The 15,731-nt window shown below is 42.5% G+C and overlaps 2 non-coding genes across 2 annotated transcripts; both read left to right on the top strand.

Moving 5' to 3' along the window:
- The first annotated feature begins 8 nt into the window (after positions 1 to 8).
- Positions 9 to 81, top strand: TRNAM-CAU. The gene has a single exon. It is a non-coding gene; the product is annotated as a tRNA-Met (tRNA).
- A 5,280-nt stretch (positions 82 to 5,361) lies between these two features.
- On the top strand, positions 5,362 to 5,435 carry TRNAT-UGU. The gene has a single exon. It is a non-coding gene; the product is annotated as a tRNA-Thr (tRNA).
- The last annotated feature ends 10,296 nt before the right edge of the window (positions 5,436 to 15,731 follow it).

A 15,731-nucleotide genomic window follows, 5' to 3' on the forward strand; every position in this document is an offset into this window, starting at 1 on the left:
GGGTCGGTGCCTTCTTAGCGCAGCCGGCAGCGCGTCAGTCTCATAATCTGAAGGTCCTGAGTTCGAGCCTCAGAGAAGGCACAAGGCTTTTGGCACTTCTCCCACCTGCCCTGAGAAGGAAGTGAGGCCGGGGAGACCGTGACCCGCTTCCCGCCCCCCGCCCCCCGCCCCAGTCGCCAGTCGGAGTGCCAGGACGATAAGCTGAGCGCAGTGTCAGAAGCCTGACCCAGGTCCCCTGGGGCTGAGATCCAGAGAGGTGGCAAAGCTGCCTGCCTTCTAGAAGCCGCCGGCGAGAATTCCTTCTTGCCTTTTCCCGTGGCTGGAGGCGGCCCACGTTCCTTAGCTCCTGACAGGACCATCTGGCTCTGACCTCTGCTTCTGTTGTCACATCTCCTCTGACCCGCACCCTCCTCCCACCCTTTCCTAAGACCTTGTGATTACCTTGAGCCCACCCGGGGAGGCCAGCCTCCTCTTCCCATCTCAAGATCCTTACCTCAGTCACATCCTCAAAGTCCCTTTGGCCTTGCAAGACAACACTCTCAGGTTTTGGTGATTAGGAGATGGAGCTCTCAGGGAGGGCTGGGGGGGGGGGTGGTGGGCGAGGCCGGGGAGGCTCTATTACACTTAACATGATCTGCCCCCTGGTTCCCAAAGACCTACACCTATCCCACATGAAACAATGCTCACTCCATCCCAATCTCCTCCAGATCTCAACTCAGTTCAGCATGAACTCATCTAACTGCCCTCCCCAAAGTAGGCATAAATTAGGCTCTCCTGTATAAGCCATTCTGGGCACAATTCCTCTCCAATTACAAATCTGTGTGAGCCACATAGTTATCTGCTCCCCCAGTGCAGGACTGGGACACGTGTAGGATAACCATTGTAGACATTCCCGTTTAAGAGGAATACACTGGAATGGAAGAAGGGTCACCAACCCTAAGTAATTGCAGAGTGAATTCTCCAAATCCCCTTTGGGTGTTCGAAGTTCCGCCAGGCTGGAGGCATGTTCACTTCCATGTGCAGTGGGGGGGGGGGGGTCCATGTTTGCAGCCCATCCCACAGTCATCAGCCTGTTTCCTCACTATCACATGTGGGGAATTCAATGTCCTCCATTCATTTTGTCCTCTCTCTGTGCAAGTTGGCAGCGTGTGTGTGCTCGTGGAACACTCTCAGGATCTTTGTGGGTCTCCCGTGTACACCGTGAAGAGTCCGCGGGTTACACAGAATGAGGGCTCTACCAGCACAGGGAGAGGGAACACTTCGTCCTGAAGACATCAGGCTCCCAAGACTGCCCTCTTCCCTGGGAGACTTGATTTGCTGTCAAATGACTGCACCTCCTGTAAGGTGGTCTGAGGGGGCAGTGGTTAAGTTGTCATTTAGATCCCACCTTTATAGGAGTTTTTCTGAGGGTCCATGGGGGTATGGATGAGGAGTGGTCGTGAACCACATCGCCACGGCCTCTGCCTCTTCCCTGTTTCTCTCTTGCCACAACCCGCAGTTTAGGGCAATATCTCCCCTTCATCTAACTGAAACGTGCCTCTCTTCCAGGTCTACTTTTCTGCAATTAAGATTCATCCTCTGTGTTGGAGTTTCTATGGGTTTTGACAAGTGTACCATGACAGGCATCTACTGGTACAGTACTGCACAAAATGATATCTCCCTTGCCCTAAACATTTCCTGTGCCCCCCATATTTATCCCCCTCTCCCTCCCTCCTCCAGAACCCCCTGCAACCACCAACTTCTTTACTGTCTCCATAGTTTTGCATTTTCATAATGTCATCACGTTGGAATCATACAAGGTGATTGGCTTTTCAGATTGGCTTCTTTTACTTCATAATATGTACCTATGAGTCCCCCATGTCTTTTTGTGATGTGGTAGCTCACTTCTTTCTATCAGTGAATAATAATCCACTGTATGGATGCAGCACTGTTTGCTTATCCATACACCTAATGAAGGACAACTTGGCTGCTTCCAAGTTTTGGCAATTATAGTTACAGCTGGTATAAATATTTGTGTACAGACTTCTGTGTGGTTTTAAGTTTTTAGTTCATTTGGGTGAGTGCCATGAGGCAATACTGCTGGATCATGTGTTAAGGCTATGTTTCATTTTGTATACACCTGCGAAGCTGTCTTCCACAGTGGCTGTACCATTTTGCATTTACTCCAGCAAGGAATCAGACTGCCTATGACCCCACATCCTCACCAACAATTGGTGTTGTTAGTGTATTGGATTTGGGCCATGCTAATAGCTATCTGTTGGTATCTTATTGCTGTTTTAGTCTGCAGTTCCCTAATGACATATGGTGTTGAGCATCTTTCCATATGCTTATTTGCCATCTCTATATCTTCTTTGTAGAGTTGTCTGTTCAGGTCTTTGCACATTTAAAAAATTGAGTGTTTGGGAGGACATCAAAATAATACAACTTCTGCACAGCAAGGGAAACAATCAAGAAAACTTAAAGGCAACCTGCAGAATGGGAGAACATATTTGCAAATGACATATCTGATAAAGGGTTAGTATCCAAGATTCATAAAGAACTGATATAACTCAACACCTAAAAAACAACCCAGTTTGAAAATGGGCAGAGGACATGAACAGACATTTCTCGAGCTAAGAAGACTTACAGATGGTCAGCAGATACAAGAAAAGATGCTCTACATCACTGATCATCAGGGATATGCAAATCAAAACCATAATGAGATGTCACCTCACAGCTGTCAGAATGACTAACATCAAAGCACAAGAAACAGCGAGTGTTGGCGAAGCCATGGAGACAGGGGAACCCTCTTACACTGTGGGTGGGAATGCAAATTGTTGCAGCCCCTGTGGAAAACAGTCTGGAAGTTCCTCAAAAAATTACAATTAAAAATGCTCTATGAGCCAGGAATCACATAAATACAATCACAGTATTTACCCAAAACATAGAAAGGTGCTAATTCAAAGGATACATGCACTTTGATGTTTATTGCAGCATTATCAACAATAGGCAAAATATGGAAAGAGCCCAGATGTCCATCGATGGATGAACGGATAAAGAAGAGGTTTTATGTATGTATATAACTCAGCCATAAAAGGATGAAATGTTGCCATTTGCAACAACATGGATGGGGTAGAGAGTGTTATGCTAAGCGAAATAAGTCAAAAAAAGGCAAATACCATATGATCTCACGCATGTGTTTAGCTTAAGAAACAAAACAAATGATTGGGAGGGGGGAACAGAAAAATAGAAAACAACAGAGAGAGCGAGAGAAACCAAGGAACAGACTCTTTAAAAAAAAAAAAAAAGATTTTATTTCTTTGTTTGACAGAGAGAAAGAGAGAAACCAAGAAACAGATTCTTAACTACAGAGAACAAACTGATGGTTACCACAGAGGAGGTTTGGATGAGTGAATGGAGGAAATAGAGAGTAGGAATTAAAGCGTACACTTATCGTGATGGGGTAAAATGGTACAAATTGAGTTGTTTCTTTTGTTGTTGAATTTTAAGAGTTCTTTGCATATGTTAGTTATGCAAATCTTAGATATGTGCTTTTCGGGTGTGTCTTTTGCAAATATTTTCTCCCAGTCAGTGGCATGTCTTCTCATTTTCTTATCAGTGTCTTGCAGAACAGACATTCTAAATTCTCATGAAGTCCAACTTAACACATTTTCCTCTCATGAATCATGTTTTTGGTGTCTTTAAGAAGTTTTCACTAAACCCAAAGTCACCTATGTTTTCCTCTATGCTATTTTCTAGGATTTTTATGGTTTTACATTTTAAATTTAGGTCTAGGATCCATTTTGAGTTAAGTTTAGTAAAAGGTATAAGGTCTGTGTCTAGTTCTGTGTCTAGATTCTTTTTGTTTTTGTTTTTTCTGCATGCTGCATCCAGTTGTCTCAGCACCATTTGTTGATGAGACTGTGTTTGCTCCATGTACTGCCTTTACTCAGTGATCAGTTGACTATGTGGGTCTATTTCTGGGCATTCTATTCTGTTCCATTGATCTGTTTGTTTTGTTTTGTTTTGATTTTCACCAACACCACAGTCTTTATTACTGTCTCTTTATGGTAAATCTGAGGTCTAGTAGTGACAATCCTCCAACTTTGTTCTTCAATTTTGTGTTGATAATTTGAGTCATTTCTGTCTACATATAAACTTTTGAATCAATTTGTCAATATTCATGAAGTAACTTGCTGGAATTTTGATTGGCATTGCATTGCTGTGTTGATTCTCGGGCCTGTGGTGGGCTGAGTCTCAGGGGAAGGTTGCGGGGAGGTGTTTGCAAAGTCTGCAGGTGGAAGTCAGAGGGGATCCCACCCCAACCCTGCATCCTCTTCACGGGAGCAGGAGTGGAGCTGGAGTCCTGGTTGTGCGTGCCTACAGGAGCAAGACAGACTGAGAGACAGAGACGTTAACAAGACCCAAAGTTTAGGGAAGGGATCTGTTTGGATTGTGAGAGTCTTGGTGTCCTCCGGGCAAAAGAGGACCAGTCCCCCAGGCCCCCAGCGCACAGCGCGGTCTGGGTGGTCCCGGGATCTCCTCCAACGCCCCTTTCGGCCTCTCTGCCTCATCCCCTCCGCACCTCACCTTCGGGTGTCCAAAATCCCTGCGGGCCAAACCCCCACCCCCACCCCAGTCTCAGGCCCCTAGCACTCACGCACAGCACGACCAGATGCCACCTGAGAGCCCCACTCTCTGCGCCCTGGGTACGATCTCGCGGAAGGGGGCAGGCCATTTGGGGGGGTGCAGTGTCGGGGGTGCGAGTGACCGCGGAGCTGCGACCTCACAGGATGGGGTTAGAGGGGAGAAGGCGTCACCTGTTGGGCGAACTGATGACGCACGGCCCTGGGAAGCAGGCCTCGGTTTTGCCGGAAGGGGCAAAGGGATGCCTCCAGGAACCGTACAGACCCTCACCTCCGAAGGGCTGTCCCCGGACCCAGGGAACACTTTGGGTTGGGGGGGGCCCCTCTTCCTCGCCTTCACCCCGAGCACCCTACACCTGTGCCTGTGTCACCGGTCTCAGCAGTGCCCTGCGGTCCTGAGAGATCCTATAACTTAGCATATTGGAAGGTCGCGTGTCTAAGTTACAAAGGAGCAGGTACAGTCCTGGCTAGGCTCTAGTTGGGAAGAAGAGGGGCCTGGCCTTGGGTTTTCCTGAGAGTTGTTCCTGGGTTGAGTGGAGTGTTAGGAGTCCTAACCCGCCAGCTGCGCCCAACCTTTCCCACTTCTATTAGCTCTGCAGCATCTAAGTGAGCAAAAACATCCTCTTGGAGTCTGTCCGTTTTCTTATGAGAGACTGCTCTGCATTCTATGGGCTCTGGCAATACTATTTAATCTAATAGCAAGGATAGATCTAACACAATCATGGTCACCTATATGGGCTCCATGGCTTAGCTGGTTAAAGCGCCTGTCTTGTAAACAGGAGATCCTGGGTTCGACTCCCAGTGGGGCCTTGGCTTTTCTTCTCCAAAATTATTCCGTGTTACTCTAAACTCTGATCCAATCATTCACATGCAGTTGGGACTGAACATTCTCACTCTCAAGGACCAAGGATGTGTTTCTTTATGATCAAAGTGATAACTGTGAAGAGAAGAAAATGCACTTCCTGTGGCTCTGAGAGCTGAGCAACCCAGAAATCAGTAACTTCCTTTGTGATGTCTTTGCTGAAGTTCCTCTCTTTTTAGGGGAGGAATGGGGGGAGAACAACAAAAATTTTCCCAACTCTTGAAGTCTTTTCCTGAATTCCCATGTAATTAATTAGGGATTCCAGAGAACCCAGCATGCTATGTTTTACATATGATTTTCCAAATACCACTAAATTATAAAATAGTAATGCATATTTTCTTATATGTCTTCAGTATTCAAGGAAGAGTTTCAGTCCCCAAGGAAATAAATAATTGGCCCCAATGGAAACTGAAGTTTAATTCTGCAATTTAAAACACAGAATGATCCTATGATGCAGTGACTCCCAAGCTGGATGTGCATTTAAATCACCTAAGGAACTTGTTAAAAATATAGTTTCTTGGGACTCATCCCCAGAAGTTTTAATTCTGGTTGGTGAAGGACACAGAAATAAGTACTTTGAGCAAACACTCCAAGTAATTTTGAAGCAAGTGAATTACGTTTGCAAAACTCCATATTACAGAGCTGAACTAAAAGTGAGGTCAACACAGGCCTTTAGCACTTTTATATTGATTCATGAACATCCGCTTACCCTCCTATTATCAAATTAGAATTACTGGAAGTCTACAATATTCCAGGTGTTTGCAGACACACTCCACCTAATCAACCCAACAATCCTGTCAAATATGTGTAATAATCCACTGAAGATGAGGGAACAGGCTCAGTAATGTTCACAGACATGCAGTAAGGACAAAGTGCAGTGTCAAATCCAAGTCTCTGTCTGATTCTGGAATCCATGCTTTTCTCATGATACCTGTCTTCTATTTTATTCAGTCAAGAATTAAGTTTTTGGCCACAGAGATAAGCAAAATTAAGCAACTTAGACTGATCTCAAACCTTGGTCCTATGGGTTAGATTGCCTGAGATAACCTATTTTCTGTGAAAAAAGACTTGTCTAGTGAGCAACTGCTTGACTCAGGTTTGAAACATGGAAGAGGAAGATGTAAAATAAAACCTTAGAAATCTATATAAGAATTTCTCCTCACAGGAGGTACAGACCATATGAACAAACCAAATTGATCTTCTCTATCTCCTAGGCTTTATCTGCTTTTGCCTGGGACATGCTCTCCTTATCCGCCGATTCTTTCAATGTAAATATAGTGTAGTAGTCACCTAGGGCTGCTGTAACAAAATATAACAGCCCGGGTGGCTTCAACAACAGAAGTTTATCTTCTTATAGTTCTGGAGCCTAAAAGCCCAAGATGAAGGCGCTGTCAGAGTCGTTTTCTGAAGAGGCCTCTCCTCTGCTTTGTAGACCTCCACCTTCCTGCTGCTTCCTCACATGGCCTTTCAAGAAGAGAGAGAGGAAGACAGTGAGGTGGTATGACAGCTCCCATTTATCTTTCCCTTCTGATAAGGACACCAGTCTCATTAAGTAAAGGCACCACCCTTATGACCTCATGTAATCTTAATTAAGGCCTTAAAGACCCTATCCCAAAATGTAGTCAGGTCGGGGTAAGGGCTTCAACGTATGAGTTGGAAAGGGGGAACACAATTCAGTCCATAACAAGTAGGAGAGGGAGAATTGTATGGCTTTGCTCTGAGTAACAACTTCATCATAAGAGCATCTAATAAGCTAAAGTGCCTGAAGAGGCAGCTTTGTGGATGTGATGAAAGTGTGGAGATAAAAGTATTGTCATGGAGTTGGCAAGGATTTTGCCTTTAAAGCACTTTTTAAATTCCTTCTTCTGTTCTACCTTGTCCTGAAAAGTGACCTGCTCTGAGATATTCTTCATATGATTGAGATGGCTGGAAGTTTTACCCTCCTTTGTAAGAAATAGAAGGAGGACTTAATTTGACTATTACTGTGCTGAAATCAGTTGAAAAAGAGGACCTGAGCCTTGTCTTTAAAGGGCCTTTGGTATGGTTGAACACACCAAATAAACACATCCCCCAAACACTGATAAGAAAACCGATGTTTACTCATGACATTGGCAAAGCATTCACTTGGTGTTTGAGTTCTGAAAATGTGTAAGCCTTACATAGGTGGGACAAATGACACCTTTTGAAACTTCAAGGTCAACTATAAAATTAAGACAATAATAATACCCATGTCAAGGAGTTGGTAGGAACATTATACGAGACCATTCATGTAAAGTAACTAGGATATATTAAACTACAATCATCATCATCATTAATGCAGTATTGTTTGCTTTCTGAAAATTTTGGGGGTAAATCCTACTCTCCCTTGCTATTAAGATGGGATTGATGAGTGGAAGAACTAATGTAATCTGCAATCATAACCAAAACTGAAAATAAAAGATGGACAGTGTTCCTCCAGAGAGATTCATTTGCCAATGACAGCCCCTCTGGGACCACTGGTGTAATGGGTGAGAATTGGCTTTATCTGCCATTGAATCAGACTTGGAACCTATGCCTCTGGAAAGTACATTCACCCTATCCACCGTATCAAGACCTTTAGTGACTCTTATGGAAGCCCTAGACAGATTGTACCTTCTTCCCTCTCTCAGAACTTTTGGAATCCAACCCTTTTGCAACCCTTCTCCTAACTAAATTCTATAGCTAATGACACCTGGTTAATACAAGTTCAAATGAGAAGAAGTGTGTTTTTGTGATGTCTCATTCTATGCACATCAGCCTAGATGGCACTGAGTGTTGATCAATTTTATTTTGTTTTGAGACAGAAAATGAAGGTTCCAAATTTTGAACAAGATCAGGCAGGGTAAGATCATTCCATGAGCTAAATGACTTCTTATTATGCCAGACCCAAGGCTATCATTTGTTCCCTTCAATCTCAGAATTATGTCCAAAAGTTCCCATTATCTAGGAGGCAGGAAAGAGAGCAGGTCAAAGCACTAAATACTCTGATTATAAATTTGAAGACCAGACCTTATGAACAATGACCAACAAGCCAAAGTATTGAGGACTGGGGCGGGGAGGTGGGGGCTTGCTGTGGGATCTTGTTTTACTCTTTTCCATCTTATATGCAAATGCATGAATTTTCCAGCAAGTATAGGTCATTATGTTCTCTGTTTTTGGAGACTTGTTTCTTTGCCACTGCCTCTGCCTCCATATCTGGTCCTGTCCCTGTCCTGAGCCACCCAGGCAACCCATTAATCCCCATTTCTAATACAGTGGAGGAAGTTCTAGTACATTCATCAGGCAAGAAGTGTATGGGGGAATATTTCCAATTTATCTCAACTCTCTTCTTCATAGTTTTGAGAAAGAAAAAGGAGTTTATCAGATTGGTAAACTTATTTTTTAATTAAAAAATTGAAATATATAACATCCAATGTTATATTTTTTAATTTTTTAAAGGGATGCCTGTGTGGCTCAGTTAGTGAAGCATCTGCCTTTGGCTCAGGTACTTATCCCAGGGTACTGGCATGGAGGCCTGCTTTGGGCTCTCTGCTCAGCCAGGAGTCTGCTTCTCCCTCTGCCCCTCCCCACTTGTGTTCTCTCTCTCTTTAAAAGATTGTATTTATTTATTTGAGAGAGAGAAAGAGAGACTGGGGTGGACAGAGGAAGAGAAAGACAAGCAGACTCCTTGCTAAGTGGGGAGCCCCACATGGGGCTCAATCCCAGGACCCTGAGATCATGACCTGAGCTGAATCCAAGTCGTGGCTTAACTGACTGAGACACCCAGATGCCCCTAACACCATATGTTAATTAAAAATAAACAGAGGTGCTTGGATGGCCAAGTTGGTTTAGCATCCCACTCTTGATTTTGCTCAAGTCATGGTCTTGGGGTGGTAATATCGAGCTCCCCTCCAAGCAGCTCAGCACGGAGTCAGCTTAAGGCTCTCTCTCCCTCTCTGTCTGCCCCTCCCCACCATCTCTAAAAAATAAATAAATCTTTAAAAGATAAAACCATACTAAGACTGGTAAATTTGACAAATGGAACCAAGCATGGTTGGTTGATTCAGTGCTTGACTCAGCCACTTTCTCTCTGGTTGAATCTCACCTGTCTTTGGGATTCATCCCGCTCTGCTTTCACTATGCCTGACCTATAGGCACAGATTCATCATGTGGTTGTGTGTGTGCGTGTATGTGCGTGTGCATGTGTGTGTGTCTGTGTCTGTGTGTGTTTTGGGAGGAGAGGTGGGCGTTGTCCATTTGTGCTAGTAACTGATGGGATAAGTGCTCTCACGGATGTAGAAAAAGCAAGATGATTTGATTGCATGACATAAACTGTGATCTTCAAACAATAATGCAAACACATTTTTTGATCATCACTCTGGCATCTATATCCATTTTTCATTTTGTTTTGAATTCAAGAAGAGAAGACAGTGTTATTAATCAACTCCTCTAAAACCTGATAGGTCTTCTGGTCTGATACTTTAATTTTTTATCTGTTTTATTCCATTTCTATATTTTTATTCTATTTTCTAAGAATTTCCCTTTCAAACCTTTTATTTAATCTTTCCTTTATATCATATAGTTTTCTCTTTTTTTAGATTTCATTTATTTATTCATGAGAGACAGAGAGGCAGAGACACAGGCAGAGGGAGAAGCAGGCAGAGGGAGAAGCAGGTTCCATGCAGGGAGCCCGATGTGGGACTCGATCCTGGGTCTCCAGTATCACATCCTGGGCTGAAGGCAGGCACCAAACCGCCAAGCCACCCAGACTGCCCTATAATATAGTTTTCAACCACTATTTCATGTTCTCTAAATAATGCCCCCGGTTTCTAGTAATTCTGCTTGTATTTCAAGGTTATAGTATCTCCTTAATGTTTGAGGTTTTCTCCTTCCTGCATTGTCTCTTATATCTAAGTTCTTTTTTTTCTTTTTAAGCTCATTTTTTTGGTCTCTCTATTATAGTTAAAAGCTTTTCTGAGATGTTTGGTCATTCTGGTCCACTCATATTTCAGGGTAAGACACAACAGGGCTGACTGGTAATTTTGTGAATACAAGGAGTTTGTTGATGGCAGCTTTCCCTGTAGTTTGGTCAAGTATGAATGCAGCTTTTCATTTTAAAATCTTCATTTACCAAAAAAAAATAAAATAAAATAAAATAAAATAAAATAAAATAAAATAAAATAAAATAAAATAAAATCTTCATTTGAAAATGTAGGTCTTTTCCTGGACTGTTTCTCAACTCACAAATCCTCCTAATTCCTGTTTAAGCCGTCCTGGCATGGCTGTCAACATTCTGATAATTGAGAAAAGTTGAGATTCTCACAAATTGGTGAGTGCTCTGTGATTGCCCCATTTTCATTCTGTCCTCTCCTGTGGGATCAGGTTTGCCTGGTGTCCCCAAGTGCATAGTGCCCCTAGATCACCTTCACAGAGGAGCAAACATGCGGCCTCCTGCAGTCACCTGGTAGCACTGAAGAAGTAGGGGACCTCAGGGTCTAACTGTTCTTAATATATCCCTCCTACAGTCCTCTCGTTTTCACTTCATGCCACAGCTATCACCTTCAAGGTTTGTGGTTCCTCCAATCCTACACCTTTCTCGGTTTCTCCCCTATGAGTCTACTTGCTTTTTGGCTCCTCCCATTGCTCTCAAGGTCTCTGCTTTCCCAGATCATCCAAGACAACCATCACCCAAACACCTGCTTTCTTTCCATCTTCCAAAATCCTGTTGACATTGCTTCTCTGTTGTCATCTCCCTTCTCAACCTCTTCTCCTTTGTGAGTTTTTACCTTTTAAAAAATTATTTTACTGCCACTGTGGTAGGTAGGGACAAATACCTTTGTTACGTGCGCCATGTTTAAGCTGAAATCCATATCTAATATGAGATTTTCTTTAGTAGCACTCACCTTCATGATACCATCATCTTCTTGATTCCCGCCTATGAATGATTTCTCCCACCTCTAAATTCTCTTCACCCTTTACCTGTACATCTAGGATGGCTGTTAGCACATTTTTAGTTATTCTTACTTATTTATGCACATGTAGAGAGGTACTGGTGTATGATATCCTTGGAATGAAGGATAGATCTGGTTAGTTTTCCTGCCCTGCAGTGCCTAATATTATGCCCTATGCTTGGTAGGCATAAAAGTGATGTTAATTTAATGAGTGAATGGATAAATAACTGTAAATGGATCAACCAAAATATTCTGATTTTAAATATTAAGGCTATATGCTATGTCTTGAGAATTGTGCATATGTTAATTTTCTCTTGTATGCATTTCCTCTTATGAAATATCTTGCTTCCATGAATAGTTTATAAGGTCTTTAAAGGAAGAAGGGTTATTGCTGGATCAAATGGTAAGAGTATGTATGGTTTTGTAAGAAACTTGCAGGCTATCTTCCAAAGTGGCTGCACCATTTTGCATTCCCACCAGCCATGAATATGAGTTCATATTGCACCACATCCTTCTCAAGATTTGGTGTCATTGTTCTGAATTTTGGCCATTCTAGTAGTCATGTAGTGGAATCTCATTGTTCTAATTGCATTTCCCTGATGACATACGTCTTAGCCCATTTGGGCTGCTGAAACAAAATGCCCAGGATTGGGTGGCTTATAACATTTTTCTCACAGTTCTGGAAGTTGGAAAGTCCAAGATCATGAGACAGGCATATTTGGTAAGGAACCACTTTTTGATGAGCAGATAGCACCTTCTAGCTGTAACTTCCCATGGTGAAAAGTATAAGGGGTCTCTGGGTTCTCTTTTTTTTTATTATTATTTTTTTAATTTATGATAGTCACAGAGAGAGAGAGAGAGAGAGAGAGAGAGAGAGAGAGGCAGAGACATAGGCAGAGGGAGAAGCAGGCTCTATGCACCGGGAGCCCAACGTGGGACCCAGGATCGTGCCCTGGGCCAAAGGCAGGCGCTAAACCGCTGCGCCACCCGGGGATCCCCTGGGTTCTCTTTTATAAGAGCACCAATCCCAGACATAAAGGCCCACCTTCATGACCTAAGGCCTCCCAAAGGCCCTGCCTCCTAACGCCATCTCATTGGGAATTAGGTTGTAACATATGAATTTGGTGAAGGGGGTGAATAAAATATTTAGTCTATCGCAACATATGATTTGGAACATCTTTACGTTTGCTTATTTGCCACCTATATTTCTTCTTTGATGAGCTAAGGACTTTGGCCTGTTTTAAAATTGGGTTGTTGGGGCAGCCTGGATGGCTCAGGTGGTTTAGTGCTGCCTTCAGTCCAGGGCCTGGTCCTGGAGACCTGGGATCGAGTCCTACATCAGCCTCCCTGCTTGGAGCCTGCTTCTCCCTCTGCCTCTCTCTGTGTGTCTCTCATGAATAAAAAAATAAAAATAAAATAAAATAAAAACCTCCTCCTATGTATCCTACTACATTGGAAGGAACACTTTAAAAATAAATAAATAAAATTAGGTTGTTTCTTTATTGTTGAGTTTTAAGTGTTATTTATATATTTTGAATAACAATCCTTTATCATATATGTCTTTTGCAAATATTTTCTCCCAGTCTGTAGCTTCTCACTTCATTATCTTGATAGGGATAGCATTGTCAAGCATGGCAGCTTTATTAGACAAAAGAAATGTGCCTTTGCTAGAATGGGAGGGTGGGTGGTGTGGAACCATGCATACCCTGGATGCCACATATATCCTCATTCCAATTCTTGGAATCCCATTCTTTCCTCACCAGTCCCCTGACTAACGAGATCTTCAGAAAATTTCAACCCACTTTCTGGTACCCGGTTGTAAACAAAGAAAATAATTCTGATAACTTAAGCAGAAAGAAGATATTTTAAGAGTAGTAGTTCACAGAATTGATGTGAATGGTAAAGAACCAAACTTCACAAACAAGCAGAAGGGAAACAAGGTACAGCCAAAATCCCATTCCAGAAAGAGACTACATAGGACACATCCTTTACTGTTGCCACATGGGACATTAATCAGGAAGGCATCTGCTCTGACAATTCCTTTCCCCCTCCTCATTCTTTTGCATCCTTTTACCAAGATTCAAATCCTGTGTTGAAGCATCTGATGACCAAATGTAGATCACATGCACCCTTAGCTGCAAAGTTGCTGGGAAAATACACTGCCCACCTCCCTATGGCTTCTTTAATCATACAAAAGCGCCATAGCCACTAATGCCGCTAACCTATCACACAGTGCTTTGATTTAGGGGGGAAAATATATATATATAAACTTCTTGGGATGTCTAGGTGGCTCAGTGATTGAGAGTCTGCCTTTGGCTCAGGGTTTGATCCTGGGGTTCCAGGGTCAAGTCTCACATCAGGCTCTCCATGAGGAACCTGCTTCTCCCTCTGCCTATGTCTCTGTCTCTTTCTCTGTGTCTCTCATGAATAAATAAATAAATAATCAAAAAAACTTAAAAAAAGAAACTTCTCTACTAAAAACATTCTCTACTGAAAGGATTTTCCAAAATCCTTTATAATGTATATATTATACTTTTATAATGTAACATTATATATAATTATTAATATAATATTATATATAATTATTAATATAATAATTATAATATATTATTATTATTGCAGCAAGAAAGGGTGGATTGTATTAATCTCATAATATGAAATTCAAAACTGGGTGAAGTTTAGGCAGGAAGGAGGGCAGGCAACGAGTTTGCAAGTGGCAGTGAGTATTAAGAGAAACATAGACTCCATCTCCAGGCCCACAAGATGAGTGATATAGGGAGAAAATCGACCACTTTAGAGGTCTACAAAGGAAACAAGGTCCTTGTGGAACATTCAGATTTTAGTGAAAGCAAGGAGATGATAGGTCCATTCAGAGAAGAGAGTGAGGCTGTATGTGATTACGCTGAAAGACAATTCCAGGGGGTACAAAGGAAAGATAATCTGCAGCTCTTTCTGCTAATGTTAAATTCTTCCTATTTAGTAATCAAAAAAATTATATTAATATAATTATTATATTCATTAATGTTATGATTTCTATTGGGAGTGTAACCTATCTGTCCGCCCCCAAAATGTATATTATTTTCTCAAAACTTCTGCTAACTTGGGGTTTTTAAATCACTCATATCTTCCTTGATTTTGGCAGGTGTCTCCCATCAAAATTTAATGAAGCATATGAATGAAAGTTTCCCAGAGGATTTCATTCTCATGGACTTTGCCAAGTACCCTTGGTTGGGTCTTCCTCTCTTCTTTGCCTTTCTCATCTCCTACATGTGCACAGTTGGAAAATATTGCTATTATTCTGGTTTCTCCACTAGATTCCCAACTTCAAAGTCCTATGTATTTCTTCCTCATGAGCCTCTCCTTTTTGGACCTCTGTTTCACCACCACAACTGTACCCCAAATGCTATTCAACTTGGTGGGCCCCAAAAAGAACATTATTTATATAGGCTGTATGGCCCAGGCCTATATATTCCACTGGCTAGGCTGTACTGAATGTGTCCTGCTTGGAATCATGGCCTTAGACTGCTATGTGGCTGTGCTTAAGCCTCTGAGGTACTCTGTAGTCATGGACCACAAGCACTGCTGGCAGCTCTCCGGCGCTGCCTGGCTCAATGGTCTGGCAAATTCACTGCTGCAGTCCATACTCATGGTCCAGCTGCCCCTGTGTGGGAACCAGGAGCTAGACCACTTCTTTTGTGAGCTGCCTGGGGTTATTAAGATGGTTTATGTGGACACCATAATCAACGAGGTTACTTTAGCTGTGGTGGCCACCTTTCTGATAATGGGTCCCCTCTCCATGATTCTTGTCCCTTATAGTTGTATTGCCCAAGCCATATTTCGAATCCCCTCTGTTGATAAGAGACTTAAGGTCTTCGACACTTGTTCTTCACGTTTCCTGGTGGTATCTTTATTTTATGGCCCAGGAATCTACATCTATATGCAGCTTTCGGGGATAGCTTTCAAGACCTTACCAAAGTTCTAATGCTGTTTTACTGTGTTATTACTCCTATGGCCAACCCATTCATCTACACCCCGAGGAGCAAGGATGTTAAAGAAGCTTTGAGGAGACTTCTCAGAAGAGCCTTTTAGTACAAAAGAATATGAGAAAATGATGCTTTATTCTGAATTGAAAAGCCCAACAATAATCTAAGATATGTCCTCTTTTAAATATGTTTCACCAAAATCATACTCAAAAGTCAAGTCAAGAAAGTTTTCATGAACTGTGCTTACCAAGTACGTTGGGGTTTTCCTACACCAGCCAATTCTCTGGCCCCAACTGGGTGGCCTACAATGTAA

This window comes from Vulpes lagopus, chromosome 10 (genome assembly GCF_018345385.1).
Source record: "Vulpes lagopus strain Blue_001 chromosome 10, ASM1834538v1, whole genome shotgun sequence".
Taxonomy (NCBI): domain Eukaryota; kingdom Metazoa; phylum Chordata; class Mammalia; order Carnivora; family Canidae; genus Vulpes; species Vulpes lagopus.